The sequence below is a fragment of the Zonotrichia leucophrys genome, chromosome 1, assembly GCF_028769735.1.
Source record: "Zonotrichia leucophrys gambelii isolate GWCS_2022_RI chromosome 1, RI_Zleu_2.0, whole genome shotgun sequence".
NCBI classification, from domain to species: domain Eukaryota; kingdom Metazoa; phylum Chordata; class Aves; order Passeriformes; family Passerellidae; genus Zonotrichia; species Zonotrichia leucophrys.
Genome location: NC_088169.1, coordinates 47629217 through 47647799, shown reverse-complemented (window position 1 = coordinate 47647799; position 18583 = coordinate 47629217). Strand labels below are relative to the sequence as shown.

Genomic DNA, 18583 nt, shown 5'->3' with positions numbered 1-18583 from the left:
ACTACCTTCAAAGTAAAAAAATACCTAAATAAATCTTCCTTATGTCCAGTCTAAACCTGTGGGGGAAGGGATTGTAGGAGAATAGAGATAGATAGTGCAGAAGACAATCTTGCCCTTGAGGAGTTGCAGCTGTACTAATTACTGAAGAGCAGGAACAGGCCTGCCCTTAATAGGCCACAGCTGTGTCCAATAAGGATGGGTGTTATAAAAGAGTGGGTTAGCAGACAAAGAGGGGAATTGGAGTTTGTTGGCTCTGCTGTAAGGAGCAGTAAGGGTAACGTGGTTGTGCAAGGGATGATGAGGAGTCAGCTGGCCACGTGGAAGGAAGAGAAAAGGAGTCAGTGTTGTGAGGAGCTGCCTGTGGGGACTTGCAGAGAGAAGGTATGAAAGTTTTATAGTAAGATTATGAACTGATGGTGGCAGTCAAGTTGGTGCCAAGCACCGACACGAACAATTGGTGGCCCATATGGAGATGAGTTTGAACATAAACCTATACTCTCAATTTAAAGCCATTATCCTGTGTCCTGCTCTTGTGAAAAAGCCCCTCTCCAGCTTTCTTGTAGGCCCCCTCTAGTGAAGGAAGGCTGCTATTATTTTCCCCAAGGACTTTTTCTTTAGACTAGAAAATCTCAAGTGTCTCAGCCTTTTTCTTTGTCACAGAAAGGGTGTCCAGCCCTCTGACCACTTCAATGTCTCTCCTTTGAATCCAGTTCTAAGAGTTCCATGTCTTTCTCGTACTGGATGCACCAGGACTAGATTTATATTTCAGTCACTTCTCATGAGAGTGGAATAGAGAAAGAGGAACACCCTGCTCAAAATACTGACCCTCCTTTTTTTTTGGTAGCCCAGGTTAGGACTGTCTTTCTGAGCTGTAAATTCTGAGTTGTAAAACCTGGATGAGCTGTAAAATTAGGTGCAGATTGGTTTCCTGGGCCATTCTTTACTGACCCATATCAACTTTTTTTGTCTATCAGTATCTCCTAGTCTTGTTTTGCGACTTTTGTCTCTATCAATTTACCACCCAGTTTGTGCTGATATTGGGGATTACCTTTACCTTATTAAGTTACTAAAGCATCTGAGTAGTATCTTCTGATTCTTTGAGCATTCATGAAAGTTTTGTTTTGCCAGCAAGCCTACTGATGAATATCAGCACACCTACAGCTGTCTCTGGCATTCTCATCTGACTTCCACTTGACAGCAAGAGAGCTTCTAGATTGCTTCCTACTGTTTTTCCTGATGTTTCCAAAGACTTTTTCCAATTTTTAGAGCGGAATCTGTGCTCTCCATCTGATGAAAAGGCATTTTTTATAAAAGTCAGCACTTACCATCAAATCTCTATAGAGCAAACTCCTTCCAGTATTACGCATGGAGCTACACTCTATAGGTTCAGGTTCCTCTGAACAGATATTCCTAGAAAACAGAATTTAAAAAAACAATTTTTAAGGGAATTGTTGGTCACTTAGCCTAACATACAATAATTCAAATTTGAGATTTGTAAGTTTTAATATGTAAGATGAACTTTGCTTTTAGGAAAAAAATTTATAAGTTTACTTTGCTTGACTACAAAAATCACCGAATCACTGAATAATCAAGGTTGGAAGATACCTTTAAGACCATCTAGTGCAAGCATCAACTTAGCACCACCATAACCACCCTACCACCCTTAAACCATATTCACAAAAATATTTCTGTGGCATAAATTGCCTCTGGATTACAGATTTTATTATGTCTTCTACAATAAAAAATGTTTTACTTACTCCTCAGTTTCAAAAGTAATGAGATTTTATCAAACTCTGTAATGTAAAATCTATTGGTTTATATAAAAATATAGTATGATTCAAATGCACGATGATGTGTCCCATGAAAACAGAGTTAAAAGACTCAAAGTCTCCAGGATTGTAGTTTAGTTTCTAAATTTTTGATATCTTTGATTTACAATTTCCATTGTGAAAACTATTGAAAAAAATAAATAGTAAACTGATGCATTAGGTTGCTTTGTGCTAGTGGACCTGAATTCCCTTATACCCATATATTAGATGCAGACATATATCTGGACATAGATGATATGTAGATAAATGTATATTTGCAGAGATTGCCATGGAGTAAAATGAAAAATTCCTACCTAAACATTCAGTTTTTCATCTGAATTTTGTTTTTATAATATAGGTCCCTCACAGGCATAAAGAGAGGGAATTATAGCATAGACAAAAACCAAAAGTATCTCTCTTGTATGAGCAGCATAAGAATCCATGTTGGCTAGGAACCATTTAATAAGCCAGGAAGGCTTTAATTGTGGAGGAATCATGTTGGAGGATAATGTTGGCAATTCAAATTGTTGAACAGAAATATCTCAGCTGTGTGGCTCACTCAGATAACACTAGTTCTTTACAGTGTTTTCCATAAATTATGTTCCTTTAACCCAAGTGGTTTTATTATACTTACTGTATAATTAAATTACTACATTAGTATTAGTAGTCAAATTTGCATATTGCGAAGAAAAATGTAATGTTTCATTCAAAAATGTTAAATAGAATTTTCACAATGAATATTTATTAAGTATTGTGAAGAAGATTTGATGATGATTTTTAATTGTGCTGCTTGTCTTTATAATTGCAGCATTATTCTTATGTAAATTGGTGTATTGAGTAGTTGGAGAAAAGAAACTCTCTGGTTTCCTATCAATGTTAGCATAAGACTAATGAAAACACTGTTGGGCACACACACCCTTGCATTCCCACTGGGCCATTGTGAATTCACATATACATGTATTGGCTTTTGTGGCAAGATTTTTTTAGAGGAGGGTTCCCTTCTAGGAGAAGAGACAGAGGGAGTTTCAGGTTTTGGTCTTGCTTTTATTTGTTGTTGTCCCACTATTTTATTAACTGGAAACAAATATTTTTTCCCACCAGTTGGGGAGAAAATGTGAATAAGAGAAAGCCCAGTAAGTGGACCAAAAGAAATGGGCCTAATCTGAAACATAGGAGGTTCCCTCTAAATATCAGAAAACTTTTTTTTTTTTTTCCCCACTGTGAGGCTGACTGAGCAGTGGGGCAGGTTGTCCAGGCTGGTTGTGTAGTCTTCCTCCTCAGAGATGGTAAAAATTATTCTAGACATGTTCCTGATCAATACATTGTAGGTGCTCCTCCTTGAGCAGACAGTAGTTGGACCAGATGCCCTCCTGAGGTTCCTCCTAACCTCAACCATTCTGTGAATCTGAGCAAGAGGACAAAAATATAAGCCAAGACACAAAATATACTTAACTAATACATATAGATAAATCAAATTTAAAGGATGATTATATACTTGAAAATGTAAAAAGTATATTTCTAGTGTAAGTTGGATATTGAAGGAGAGTTTGAAAAGAGTTTAAAAACCTTTGAAAAACAGCACTTATTTGCTACTAGTGGTAGTGGAGAAATCCATAGACCCAAGCATTCCAGGACTTCTATTTGGACAATCCACAAATGCACATCGTAATTAGATCAGTTAGTCATAAGCTAAATATATTAACAGCTTAAAATGATAGAATAGAAGTAGATGATAAACCTTGCAGTTGTAAAATGTACATTGGAACAAAATTATGGGATGCAGAGAAAGCACCAATGATCTGTGTTATCACATGAGGCTCAAACAAGGGAAATAAGAAAAGTTATTCAACATTTCTAACAGAACATGAGGTTTTCAGACACATCAGGCTTATAAAATGAATAGAATGAAAATGCTTTTTCACGCAATAATTAAACCATGAAATCTCTTGGCAAGGTAGTAAACAAATGCTTTTAGCATTGCTTTTAGCATTAGGGATAATGCAAGGATTCAAAGACATTGTAGCACAGTAGTTTCATCAGTGGCTGTTAGAGGTTATCTACATGCATGTTTTATTTCAATCAGAAAGTCCCCTTAGAAAGAAAGGAAAGACACATTTTTCTATATTTAATTCATTTTTCCTTGTTAAAGCTTGAAGCTTGCAATCTGGATTCATTTTTTATGAAGCTGCTTTGAAGGATGAAGACTGAGAGTACATCTAATGTGGTGTAAGGGTTAATCCTTATTCAATGCACAGTACAAAGTTAGACTTAGGCCAGAGGAATCATTCTCCTTCACCAAGCCAAAATAAATGATGTGTTGCCCTCTGGACTTGCAGATTCTGTGTCAGATGTTCACTGTGTTGTACTAATTTTTAATATAGTCCCTGTGGTCAAGGTTGGATCAGCTCACAGAGTGCTTAATCTATACTTTTTATCTATCCTTATTTTCCCCCTTAAGTATCTACTTTGTCCTGAGCTAGTTCTAAGCATGTTTTAAATGTGGTAACATTTCTGGTGATCAGGTGACTATTGCTTGACCTGTTCTTTTAGTTCTTTTATCTGTCTGGTAAAATAGTCTTAACTTGAAGAATTTTAATTCATTTATTGACAGTCCATGCAAACACTCCTAGTTGACTGTACTGTTGTTTTTTTGCTGTGTGATACACGCAGCCTCTCCCAGTTGCCTCAGCAGGGTGACAGGCAGTGCAGAACTGTGAGGTCAGTGCAAAATCTTTTCTCTCTCCTGTACCTTTTGTTTTCCTCTACCCCACCATGTTATTTACTCATTTTCTTCTGTTACAGCATGGGTCACCTGTGGGCTGTAGTCCCTCAGGAGTGTCCCTGTCCTGCCATGAGTTGTCCACTGAGGATATTTCCTTGGGCTGCCCTGCCCCAGCATGGGTTTCCTGCAGAAGCACATCCTCTTGAATATTGGGCCTTCTGCCAAGACTGTCTCTCTAGCTGTGTCCACAAAAAAGACCTTTTCCTTGTTTTCCTCTGCTACTTCCTTTTCTCTGTCCGTGTGTCCTCATGACTACCATTTTCCCTTAAATTTGTCTGAGGCAGGCTGTCAGGAGCTTCCTTTCAGTTTTGGCTCTCAGTGGTCACATCAGGGCTAGAACTGGAGGGATAGATTTTGAAGAAATATGTGTAATGTTTTTTTTAAGCAACTGCAACATTTTAAATTTCTGATGTGAATTTTTTACTAAAATATTAACTTAAAGGGAAATATTTAGATGAAGTTTTGTAATTAATTTTCACATACTCTTATTATGTGGCCTAAGAAATAATAATTTATAATACATGGGCTACACCAATAGTTTTTAGACTCACAAACTAGAAATCCTCAACATTTCCCTCTCTTCTACATCCCTGTACATTTGCATCAGTTATAGTTTGTCCCTAGAGAATACAGAAAAAATTATTTCAGGAACTGAGGATGTTTTAGTCCCGATATTCCACCCACATTGCAGCACATGGCTCTTAAAAATTTGAAGCTTTTGTCAAAAGAATGAAATCCAATAGAAACATACTTACAGACATTACTAAAATCCTAAGAAAAGTATTAATTATATTATAATTACACAGTCTAATTGTATCAAATGAAGAATATGTAGGCAAGATAATTAATGAAACTCAGGAATTAACTAGAAGATTTTTACTATTCTATTTCTAGAGAGGACAGGGCTAAGAAAATTTGAGTTTTTCACTTATAATATTAATTTTTTGGTAATATAATTTATACATATGTATTTCATATTGATCTAAAATATGAAAAGCACTTTTGTATACTTTACATAAAGTCATGTTCTAAAAGTTTTGTGGGTTTATTTCTATGGCAACACATTTCAAAGTTAATAACATATTTACTCTAATTTTCCACTTTTAGTCATATTTTGGTGGATATTTGCTTTGTGGTTTTTTGGTTGGGTTTTGTTCAGAATAGTAAGCATGCAAAACATAAAAATGTACTTTTATAATACAAATTCAATTAAATTAAATTCACACACAGATTATTTTCTATATTTATTATGGAGATCAAAAATGTAAGTGGGAGATATAGGGAAAATTGTTTAATGTAAATTCTTGCTAAATTATTTCATTTTGCTTCCAGCCTTGTTTCAGAAAAGAAGCCAAATTTGAATCAATTTTTTTAAATGTTTGCTACCAAACAGAATTCCAAAATCAAATATTTTTAGAATGTTAAGAAGTTGAAAGCTATTACAGGGATTTTTGTTGTTTCATTTTCTTTCTTCTTGCTTCGTGCAGTTTCCATAAAAAAGGCAATATACTGCACAAGTAACTCTTCAGATAAATACATTTGCAGTGCTATCCAAGACTGAATTCAATTCTGAGTTTAACCATGCCTGCCAATTATTTCCAGCTTTTGATAGACCAGTTCTATTCAATTTAAATTCCATTCTCAACAAAAATGCACAACAAAACTATGCACTCAGAAAATGATACTTTGTAAGAGACAGAAGCAATAAACAGTTTTGTTTTCTTTACTGTTCCTTTTGTGGAAGTAAAATGAGGAATAGCAAGAATCTGCAAGATATGGCATATTATAGTACTAGCGCTGTGTATATTCCAAGCTGTTTTCAAAGAAAGATGCATGAGTGCATCAGAGGCCAAAAAAATCCCCTAAATTCATGTCTTTAAGAAAACAAAACCAAAAAAATTCAACAAAAAGCCCCCCAAATCTGCCTGCTTTCAAATATATTCTAAAAATTGATACTTACATTTCACAGCTAAAAACATTACTTCAGGTTTTCAACCAAATATAGAATGATGCTAGTTTTATACCCATATCTTGTACACTACATAGGCAAGAATTTCTTGTTTAGATTCTGTTGAGGGAAATAAAAATTCTGCAGAGGGCAAGAAAAATATGTATTTCTAAAATATGAGAAAATTACATATGCTTCTTTACAGAGCTGAGGTCATTCTAATAAAGGGAGGAAAAGAGAAAGGTCACAGAGAATTATTTTTACCTCTTACACATTTCCCTTCTTCACATATTCTCAGCCTAATATATTTCTAGAAAGTATTCCACAGACTTCTGGTTCTTCAGTATACCTGATTGCTTTCCTCAAGTGAGGCATTTTCTTTTTTCTATCCATAACCTTTACTGACTTTGACTGTCATGACATGCAAAGAAAAAAAATGCTGTTTTTGTCATTATAACTGCATAATAATTTTGCAATTATTTTAATATCTTCTAGCAGAACAATTAGATAACATTTTAATCTATGTCTGTATTATTTGACCTGTAACTGTATGGGAGACTGCTGTTTTTTTTCATGTAAGCTAGTCACAGTCTATATGCAAATATATATGAATCATAATTAGTTTTTTAGGGACAAAATCCATTTATCTCTTAAGCATAGGTGTATGAACAAAAACATTAGAATGTAAATTTTCACTATTTTCTTTGTAACTATTTTACAAACAACTTCTGGGGAAAAAAATGCTCATTGGTGTATAATTCTTGTGAATTCTCATTAGAATAAACATTGCTCAATCATCCTAATTTCAATGTGCACTTATCTTGACAGATACCTACATTTTATAAAGCAATTTAATGCACAGATTGTGATAATTCATGCACACTCTTGAAGATAACCACAAGTAAAGGAACACATTTTTTCAGCTCTTTGTTGTAAAGAAAATGGTGGTTTGGTTTTTAGATAAAGCAAAATTTCACTAACTTGCTTAGCATTTTGCAAGAAACAATGTTGATAAATAAAATGTTAATAGTATTTTGTGCTGTAGGATTGAACCAAATTTTGGGAATATATTTTTAAGAAATATTAAATAGAAGGCTGCATTGCATCTTGCAGGAAACAGAAAACCAATTTGTTTGTTGCCTGTACTAGGTTTAAGTATTCTCTTTCTGGGGAAATCAGTACATCTCTTTTTAGGAACAGTGAATTCCAGTTAAAAAAAAAAAAACAAAAAAAAAAAAATAGAACTAATGTGCTCAATGTTGGAAACTTCTCAAGTGGATATTTTATAGATTTGAAATGCTTGCAAAGAATTTCAAGGCCAGGCTTTAATTTTCAGCCTGTCTGAACTCCTTGCTAAGCTTTTTTGCACCTCTAGACTGCTACACAAGGAAATGAGAGAATAGTTTACAGCACAACACCATTATTCATAAAACAAAATAACTTTTCCTTAGACAGTTCTTAAAATTGATTACATGTTGTACTTCTTGTGTATGAACTGCTTTTTCAGTAGGCCTACTGGTGAAGAATAGTTCATTGGCTTTTTTTGTCATGTTAACTAAAAAGAATATTTTTACAACTTACAAAGCTCAACTTTTTAGAAATTTGTTGTTTGCCATGAAAAGGTTCTGGTTTTCTTCCATATTTCCCTTCTATTAATGATTTACCAGGTTTGGTTTACTTTTAATGAGCAGTGGATCTGAATATCCACTGTAAAGACTGTTTTTTAATTTTGTCCAGGCTGCATATCTTGCTGATTTAAAATCATACAGTGCAGGCTGGGAAATTTTAATTATACTGATTTTCAGTGTCACAAAAGCCCAAGAGAGTAGATATTTTCTTGATTTCTTTTTCTCTATTAATCAGGATCATTATCATGACAAAAATTTTTTGAAAAGCAATCTAAATCAAAGATTGCAAAACTTTCTTAGCAGGTAATACATTTTTAAGCTGTGGAATTTCTATAATGATCATACCTGCTGCACCATTATTTGACTTCAAGTCCTAAGACATTTATTTGTTCCCTGCATCTCATAGCTCAGTCATGATACAAAGCCTATGAAGCCATGGACCACAGTATGGATGAAAAGGAGTGTCATCTATAATGTAGAACTAAAAACATGGAAAAGTTTAGTAACTCCAGGAAATATTATGCTGCTCAGCAGATGATCTGTATTTCAATTAACATCCTAGAATAATTTTTTCAAGGATCACTACTCCAACCATCAATATTTCCCATCACTAACACCAGATAATGTGAATGCTTTTGGTTTAAATTAATTAAATTCAGAGTAATTATTGTCACTGTGAGAGTGAGACATAGAAATTGGAGGAAGGTATCTGACACTCGTCAGTAATATCATGCTCATATTTTCTTGAAAAGTGTACAACTTACAGTCTTATGGCTTTTTTTTTTCTTTACAAAATGCCTCTGGTGCAGATTTCTGAGTGCTAACAGAACTATCTCAAGAGCTATTTTGATGTCCTGGGATACTCCTGAATCTGGAGAATTCCTGTCATCCTATCCTTGCCATATTGGAAGGCAAAGCTTCTAACTTCTTATAGCTCTCCACTGCCTCCTTCTTTAGAATCTCTTTCAGTAAGCAGCTGCAGTGACCTCTGTACACTCAACATTTCTCCTCCCACAAACAGTTTTAGCCCAGCAAAAAGCATTATTTACCTGGACATAGTAATTACATCTCTTGTACTAAATGAGAGACAAAAACTGAAGTCTGTCTCCATGAAGTAGAACAGCCTGTCTCATAATCACACTATTTACAGCTACCCCCTTCTGTAATAAATTTGTTCAAGAGAGAGATTTGGAGCAGAGTAGAACAGAGGGAGCATGTGAGCTAACAGCATGGGACTCCACTGTTAGAACAGGTTCTTCATTCTCTTTTATTGATGCACGACTCTGTAACAGGACACGGGTACTTCTTATATCATTGCTCCTACTGATCTGAGCAAGATCTGCAGCACCCTCCACATCCATTACTGTCTTCAGAGCACTCAACTATTACTTCACACAGCCCTCTCAAAAAATAGATGTGAATAAAGAGCAATTGTTCATAGGCTGTGTGAAATACCTTAAGTCAAATAAATCTGTAAGGGTCTGTTGAAAGAGAGTATCTTCTTCTCTAAGGGCACCTGATCAAAGGAGTCATAAATCAGAATGCATGAAGACAGACCTGACCAAAAATTTATAAGAAAGGTTTTTAAAAGAACAAACTTTGACAGTGGCCAGAAGAGTATGAAGGATGTGAAAATGTGTATTTTTTTTTTCAGTTGAGTGATTAAATAATGGGACATAGAAACCAGATGGTCTTAAAACCTGCCCAGTTAATGTTTATAAAGACAGAAAGCAGAAACAGTGAGTCAGTCACACTGGTGGACGAAGTACCAAGAAACTGTGGCAAACTGGCACTTCATGACTCAGATGGATGCAAACCTGAGGGTTGAGGATGTTGGAAGGGGGTGGCATGAACATGCAATATGCAGAGGAAGGGGGAGAAGGGAAAAACAAAGGAAGACCAGACAGAAAAATAATAATCAGAGCTGGCTAGTGCACTTATCTGTCCATTCTCTGCACTTGATCACTGGTTTGTCCTGTCTTCTCATATTTTCTTATTAAATCTTAACACCATGCCTGCATGTTGAGGTGTGTTTTAAGCTTTCAAGTCCCTTCCCCAGGTATACCAATACGCTCTTCCCCTCCCCACCTCGTCCCTTGCTGAGTGAGTCCTGTCAATCAGGCTTAACATTCCAACAAGGCATCGTGTGGTTGGTCAAGTTCAAAGGATGTCCCTCAGGCCTGGGGATCATTGGCCTGTCTAGCTGTCATTCTCCCCTGAGACCCTGCCCCTCCCACCTGGTTGGTGACTCACCTGTCCCCTCCCCGCCCCCTGCTCCGGGAGCTTAAAAGGTGAATCAGGCCATGCGGCCATGATTCTGTTGGAGCTGTTCCGAAGATTCAGACCTCGGTAACCATGGAATAAACCTCTGGATGTAACCCTCCAGCAGAATCCTCTCCTTTTTCTCTTCACCATCGCCTGAAGCTTTCCTCCTCAGGTAAACGGAGTTCCTAACAAGCCTGGACTTGTTTAGTGCCCAGCTGCAACTACCAGCAAGCTAAAGGTGTCTCTGGGGTGATACACCACAGATGCCGGCTTTGGCCTAGCAGCAAGGGTCAGACTGGCCCAGGCACAATCTAACTGGTAATATTGGGATTCTTATTCCAATACCTGCATACTATCACTATCCACACCATGTGTATGTGAATGCTGCAGGGACTTGGTGCCAGCTGCTGAGAGGACTGGCAGGGATAGACAGGGTACCAGCTCCTGGAGTCAGACTGGGCTCCTCCCCTGTGGCATCAGCTACTGGAGCCAGTTGGGTTCTTGGAGTTAAATGGGGTGGGAAGAATAGTGTCTGTTCCCAAAATCATTGTCCTGGTTTTGGCTGGGATAGAGTTAATTTTCTTTTTAGCATCTGGTACACTGGTGAAATAGAGAAAATTAACTTTATCCCAGCCACAGCCAGAAGAAGCCACTGGAGGAACCAGGGAGAGTAAGGCAAGTGATGGGCTCAGCAGCTGTGGCTATAGTAGGACTACAGGTCATAGCCTGCATGCCTTTTTTTGGATGGTAGGAATGTTTGTGCCTTCCTCAAGCCACATGCATGTGGGGTGTGCTATGGGATTCACTGGCAAACTCCATGCTTGACCAGCCAGCAAGCAGGGTGCCCAGGTTTGGGAAGGGACAGGGAAGTGGGCAGGACCCCTGCTGGTATTTGGTGGAGACCTATGAGTGTGTTGATGCTGTGTGTTTGCAGTGAGTAGCCAGCTGGACCTGCTGGTGAGTCAGGAAGAGGAAATGGGATCCAGGCAGGGGTGCTGGGGAGAAGGAATGGCCATCACAGTGCTCAAGGCATCCATCAATGGGCTTCTGAAACTGGGGTGCTCACATATGCACTGCTCTGTTAACCTCCTGCTTCTGTCCCAAGAGGAAGGGACACGTCTGTACCTGTGTCCTGTGTGTAATTGTGTGTCTCTCTGGGGTATGTGCTCAGCTTTGCTGCTGGCTCAACCTGCAAAGAGGAAAGCAGCAGCCCCTCCTTCAGCCTGGGAGTAGACCAGGTGTTTAGGCAGTGACCTGGGCCCAGTGGCCACACAGGACAGGTCTCAGGCCAGAGCAGCGGGAGGACCTAGTCATGCTCTGATAATTTGCTATCAGAATCAGCTTCCAAAACTGCTTCTTTTGCAACAAAGGGTATGAAGAAAGCCCGAAAGGATTCACTGAGTTTTGCATTATTAACTCTTGCACACCAGATATTCAAAATAACTAATCTACCATAGAAAGTTCCACTGAAACATGTCCCTCATATCTTCCCCTCCAAGCTGAGTCTTCCTCCTTGACTTTTTCCCCTGCTTTTGCAGCATCTGCGCGCTTAGTTTTGGCCTGTTTTGGTCCTTTGCACTGTGTTGGATAGAATGCCGGTCCATTTCCTTGTAGTCACAAAATTTCCAAAATTTTCTTTTTTTCTCCTCCAATTGCTGTTCCTTTGATGGTATCTCCTTTCCAGAGCGCTTGTAAGTCCTTCTTTTCTGTTTTGGCCTTCAGCGGGGATCAGTTTGGGCAAGCTTTGGTGCATGTCCCTGCACTTGATGGCATATGGCCTGCCTTTTTATGGGCTTGACTCTGGGAATTTTTTTTTTTTTTTTTTTTAAGTATCCATGCCATGTCCCTCATATCTTCCATTCCAAGTTGTATCTTCCTCCTTGACATTTCCCCCTGCTTTTGCAGTTATTGTGAGCTTCGTTTGGGCATGTTTTGGTCCTTTGCACTGCAACTCACTTCCTGACAGACCATTTGTTGAAGACACTAAATCTGCCGATTTTCTGGGTTTTTTTCAATTGCATTTCATTTGATCCTATCTCCTTTCCAGAGTGTTTGTAAGCCTTTCTTTTCGGGGTCGCAAGATTCCGTTTCCCTTCCCGAAATGAAATTTCCTTTCGGGAAGGGAAACGGAATCTTGCGATTTCAATGGGGACCAATAGGGGAATCTTTGGTGCATGTCCCTGCACTTGATGGCATGCCATGCCTTTGCATGGCTTTGACTTTGTGAAAATGTTTTTTTCTTTTTTTGGCTATCCATAGCATGTCCCTCATATCTTTTCTCAATATCAGTATGTTTCTCCTGGTTAATCTCTATCTGTTAGGTGACATAAGATATAGGTGGAGATATGTAGCAAGAATATAACGTAAAACAGAAACACATATTGAAACCAGAGTTATCCTCAATATACCATTCAAACTGCATTTGCTTTTATTAACCTCTAGTGTACGTAAACACTCTCTCAGAGGTAAAGATGTTGCCACCTATTAAGAATTGATTTAGTTATTGCTACAGATACAATACCTTTTTGCTTTTATTTTTTCCCTGAGGCCCTGTGGCAAATACCATTTATAAAGGCAGCAAAATGGATTAGACACACTTCTTGATAAAGCAGGACATTCAGTACTGACTAGAAGAAACTGGAAGCAAACAGCAAATTCTGGCAAAAGAGTGAAGGAATTTTACATCATTCACTTATTTGGTATTGTTCAGGATTGCTTAAAGTTTTCTATTCCCCTAAAATTGTCTCAGCACCATAAGAATGGAGATGTGCAGGATGCTGACATGACTCAGATCTTACCTTTTTATGTTAATGGTGAACTTACTAGTTTATCACCACTTCGTCTCTGGAAATCTGTTGTTTAATCCAGAATTCTATAAATTACATTAATAGAACTTCAGTGTCTCACTGTGTTTTTGAAGGAAGACAGTGGCTTAGACATAGATGGGCTTCATAACTGAATGACTATATATGATGACACCATAACATTCACATTACAAGGGTTTCCTGTCCCAGAAGAGTGTAGTAAACCCCTCAACTTTAGCCAGGGCCTCTTGGAGAATCTGAATGCTGACACAGCAAAGAAGCTTCCTGACTCCAGGGACATCCGCCCTATCCCTATAGCCATGTAAGGCCATATCTTGTTAACCGTACTATTGGTCACTTATGGTCACTCTAACACCTTTGCCATTGGTCAGGATTGGATCCGGGCCAAGGGTATAAAGTAGCATACTGTACCCCTACTAACTCGGAAGAAGAAGAGCTGAGACCCTTCACGGACCCCTCAATAAAGCCATACTCGTGGAACAGCCAGCGTCTTCTGCTTCTCCTCTCTCTACCATCTGCTGGAGCCTTAGGCCAAGGGAAAAGCTACCTAGCAAGCAAAGCTGAAATCACAAGAGCTGCCTAATCACTAAGAGCTGAATACTCCCTGCTTGCTAGGGGCTGACCCGCGGCCTTGGTCTGAGAGTGAGTTGGCTACTGGCACCCAGTCCTCTTGGGGACTGAGCTCTGGAGCTGTAACAGCTTGCATAGGATAAGACCAATCAAGGCTCATTTAGAAGAGGTCTTCCACTTTAAAATACAAGGTATCTTTTTGCAGACCTGGCTTTATTATTCAGTCCAAGAGATCTGAAAACACAGCATGCTCTTCAATATGACAGTGTTTTACATTTCTAATTCCCATCTCTTTCTCTATTTTCTAGCATTCTCTGCTCTCTAGTTTAGGCCTTTCCTTATCTACGCTTAAACTCCTGCTGCCTAACACATTAATCTACTTCCAGTATTTTCCCCGAAGTGCCCATTAAACCAATACATTTCAACTGTTTAAACAGCTACTGTAATCTAAAATGATCCCAATGGAAAATGAAAGAAATCCAGGCATGCCATATGGATGAGATTTATTTAAACAAATGTAGCTGTTCACACAGAAATGCGTAAATTTGGAATGGCCCAGGTTCCCTTCAGTGGTTCATCTCACGTGTATCCAGATTAAATGAACCATGATCTATAAGTATCTATGCAAACATGAAGGTATGAAATATATGTTAAAAAAAAAAGAAAAGAAAAAATACAGGTAGAATTAAATAAAGTTTATGATGATTAAACATTAATCTTACCAATAATGATCCATCACTGAAATAATTCTTACATTTAATCTTGGTTTAGAGCTTAGCCAAATGAAGTAAATGCAAAAAATTCTTCATTAGGTTAGTGGTTCCTTCATGAGAATCCTGTGAATGGAGAAGTGGAGTTAGATAATGGATAAATAAGTAAAAACCAACATTAAATAAGTCTTGTATTCTGTTTTTATAGTTGAAATATTGCTAAAGCTCATCAATTGCACTAGATGTAGCGTAAGTTGTGTATTTTAAGTCACAGAAGTGACAAAATAAATGTAGCTGAGTACAGTGTTTCTTTACTAAATACAATGGCTGTTTGTGTTTTATTTTTGTTTTATTCATTCAATGCCAGAATTAGAATACTGTCCAATAAAAAGCCCTAAGAAAGGGAAATAATTTCTTTATTTCTAATTTCTTATCCAAAACTGAAAATACATCTTGCTCAGCAAAAATGTTAGCTTATTCATTGTCAAATTACCTGCTGACTCTAGGTTTTCCTTTATAAATTTGTATGTTAAGCATTAAAGTATTAAAATTTAACCATTAAATATTCCTGCTACTGGAAGATAAGGATAAGGATAATCTCCTCTTGATTTCACCACCCCTGAAGCTGGTGGTTTGGGCAGCAGGATGTGAAGGAAGGATTGCTAAACTTTCTCTGTCAGGCAGTCTGCTAAAAGAAGACATAGTCCAGAGGTACTGATGGAGCAGCTGTCCCTAGGTGGTTGGATTCTTTGACCCTTACGGAGCTTCAGAAGGAGGATCCATCTCTGCAAGGCTCAAGCTGCAGGCCTTTTGCTGAGCTGGGGCAGATCCCATCCTCTTTGAGCCTGCAAAAGGTGTGTGATTCTTTAGGAGCCGTGCTGGCAAGCAAAGGAACTCCTGAGGGAAGTCAGTAGACTGACTGCAGCATCAGAGAGATCAGAGATTGTGCAGATTGTCTCTGAGGCTTCAAGAGCCAAAACCTTTACAGGCTACAGTTACAATGGTTGGAAACCCTGCTATGAAAAATGATGGCTCCCATCTGTTGGCCTGTAGGGAGGTCCACTGCATGCTAGTGTTTCCATTTGGAACATTATGGGAAGTTTATTAAGGGTTATCCTTAGCTCTTAAATGTTACTTTCTGTTCATCTTCCATTTGGGCTGCATCAGGAGGAAGCTGTTTCTATCAGACTGAAGGAGGTGGTAATTTACTTGACTACACCTGGAATGACTGGAGTTCTGGGCTCCCTAGTACATCACAGAATATAGAGTGACTGCAGCAGAGGTGATGAAGGGACTGCAAAGTCCTTCACTTGAGGGATGACAGGGATGGGACACAGCAGATTTTGTCAAAATGTATGACAAAATGGGAGATAATGAAGATGAGGGTACCAGATTTTTCCCACTGCTGCCCATCGATAGGATAAGAGAAAGTGGTAGAAATGAAATAATATAATAATTAGTCTAATTTAAAGAGAATTTTTTGCAATTAGTGTTCTCATACATGGGAAGAGGCTGCCCAGGGGTTGTGGATTCTCCATGTGGAGAGACAGTCAAAAATCAGACTGGACACTTTTCTTTTGTAGCAAACTTCTTTAACATGACTGGATGATCTCAGCAGGTCCCTTCCAATCTCAAACTTTGAAGCTCGATGTATTTTCCTTTTTGTTCAAACTTCTTTTAAAGGAAATGTGTTACCTAGGTTTCCCTGGCATCTCATATCAATTAAAAATTGGCTCATGGGAACTTATTTCTGAAATTAGCATTACACTTGTTCTAAGATGTTTTATTGGCATTAACAATCTGAAATTACTTGAGTGTGGGGACTCTTAATTTTAACATTTTATACATATGGATGAAGATACAGAGAAGACAAGAGAATCCATGGTTATTTGAAGCATTTGTTTTTTTCAGTAATGCAGTTATGCAGTTACAATTTCAGGTTTCTGAGCTGAGTACTAGTAGTCACATTATATCCTAGGCCCTGTTTTAGTGAGAACTGAGGCTGGATGCTTCACAAGAAATAATGAACATCTTGATTTCACAGTAGTGTAGATACATTTTCATTATATTTTGAGCACCAAACCTTTCTACTTTGAAGAAATGTCTGGCGACAGTTTTGAGTTCCTGTGACTGACCATTAGCTGAGGAACCTCACTTGTTGATATCTTAGCATTGCCTCTGTGAGGATCTCCTCCATGGTGTTCACAGGCAGATAGGTAAGGCTCACCAGTTCCATGGGTTTTCCTTTCTCCCCTTTTTAAAAATAAGAATGATTTTTCCTTTTTTCTCAGTCACAAGGGCTTTCTCAATACATACTTCAAATATACTTCCTGAAAATGCAAATGCAGAATAAATATGCACACTGGATTTCTTTTTGCTCCTGGTTTAACGTCTTTATGAATGACTTGGAGATGACACAGTTTGCTGTCATCAGGTTCTCAGAGGACACCAAACTGGTGGGATCAAGTTGATATGCCAGAAGGCAGTAATGCCGCTCAGAGTAATGCCATCCTGATTGTCAGGAGAAATGTACCAGATGGGACTTCATGAAATGCAGAAATAACAGACTCAGAGTTCTCACTTTGGAAATGAAGACACAAACCTTCTCCCTGGACCTGGAAATGGCATTGGCTAGATTAGGGCAGAGCCAACAGTTTGGTTAGGGGCAGAACACTTGGTCTGTAAGGAGAGGTGGGGGGACAGGAGTTTTTAATCTTAGCCATCCTGTTCTGATACAACCATTTTTGGTTCACCATTAATTTGAGAGAAATTTTCAACTTCAGATGGCTATATATTAGAGGAAAGATAACCTGATGGAAGGATGATGAAGCAGGAATTTTCTCCTAAGAAATATGTTTTGAAAGTACCAATTTATCTCTATTTAATATAAGGAGAGTATATAATATTTAGATATCTATATTTCAGAAAAGGTCATTGTAAATCCTCCTGGTGAAGTCTCTAGACACTGATGAATTGTTGCAACTGCTCCTCTATCTTCATCAGGAAAAGTGAAGGTTCAGAATCAGGATGAACTGAAAAAATGAAGTGAGGAGATGATCATAACACAAACTTGTACATACCAGAAAATATTTTAACTTAACCATTTTAAGGTACCCATTTTAACTACTACAAGTATTTTTTCAGTATTTTTTTTGTCCGTAACAATTAGATTTACAATAAAAAGTATTCTTTGGTTAGACTGTTTAAATTTATATTACATCAAAAATAAATTATTAGTTTTGCAAATAATGTATATTTTGCTGTTCATTTTAAGATTTTGAGGATGGGGAGAAATAGTGGAAAAGGGTAATTGAGTGTCTTTGTAGTTGACACCATGGGAAAAAAAAGTATCCCAAGTAAAAAGGCAAATTTCATTACATATTTGTTTTTCAGAAAAGGATTAAGAGAGTTTCAGTGTACTTGAATGGGCCAAAAGAGTAAGAGTGCAAGTTATAAATGGGATTTTTTATATCTGGCTCTGGTACCATTTAAGATTTTACGTATATGAGCAAGTCCTCAGGGAAACTTGCTCTCAAAGCAGATTCCATTTAAAAAGAATAATAAGAACAATTTGCCATTGTGGGTATAAAATAACTGTAATTTTAATTTGTTTCATAAGTTGAAAACAAAAATTTCTGTAAATTTCCTAGAAATAAGTTGATATTTTCACCAGCTGAGGCTAAATATCACAGATACATTGTCATTCACCTTTATAGACTTAATGATTTCATCTTTCTGAATTGCTGTTATATTTTCTGTAAAAGGATCAATTTTCTCATACTGGGAAAAATGAGTATAACTACAGTCAATTTTTTTCTCAGATTGTGTAAACTGAAATATTTTCCTTTTTGTTTAAGAGAATCAAATCTTGTTAAATTTCCTGTTATGTACTATGATTAGAAGCTTTGAATATAAAAGGATGCAAAGAAGGGAGTGAAGGAAGACAAAGAGGCTATTTTCATACTTTTGAATATTAAAGTAAGTGCTCAAAGAAAAAGCTTTATTTTGTCTTCAATAGGTTACTACCTAGTGGCTTTATTTCAGCAG

General features: G+C 37.6%; 1 long non-coding RNA gene across 1 annotated transcript; it reads left to right on the top strand.

The window, feature by feature from the left end:
* The first annotated feature begins 251 nt into the window (after positions 1-251).
* Positions 252-5270, top strand: LOC135451604 (uncharacterized). Its single transcript, XR_010441383.1, has 3 exons — positions 252-381; positions 4479-4526; positions 4611-5270. It is a non-coding gene; the product is annotated as an uncharacterized LOC135451604 (long non-coding RNA).
* The last annotated feature ends 13313 nt before the right edge of the window (positions 5271-18583 follow it).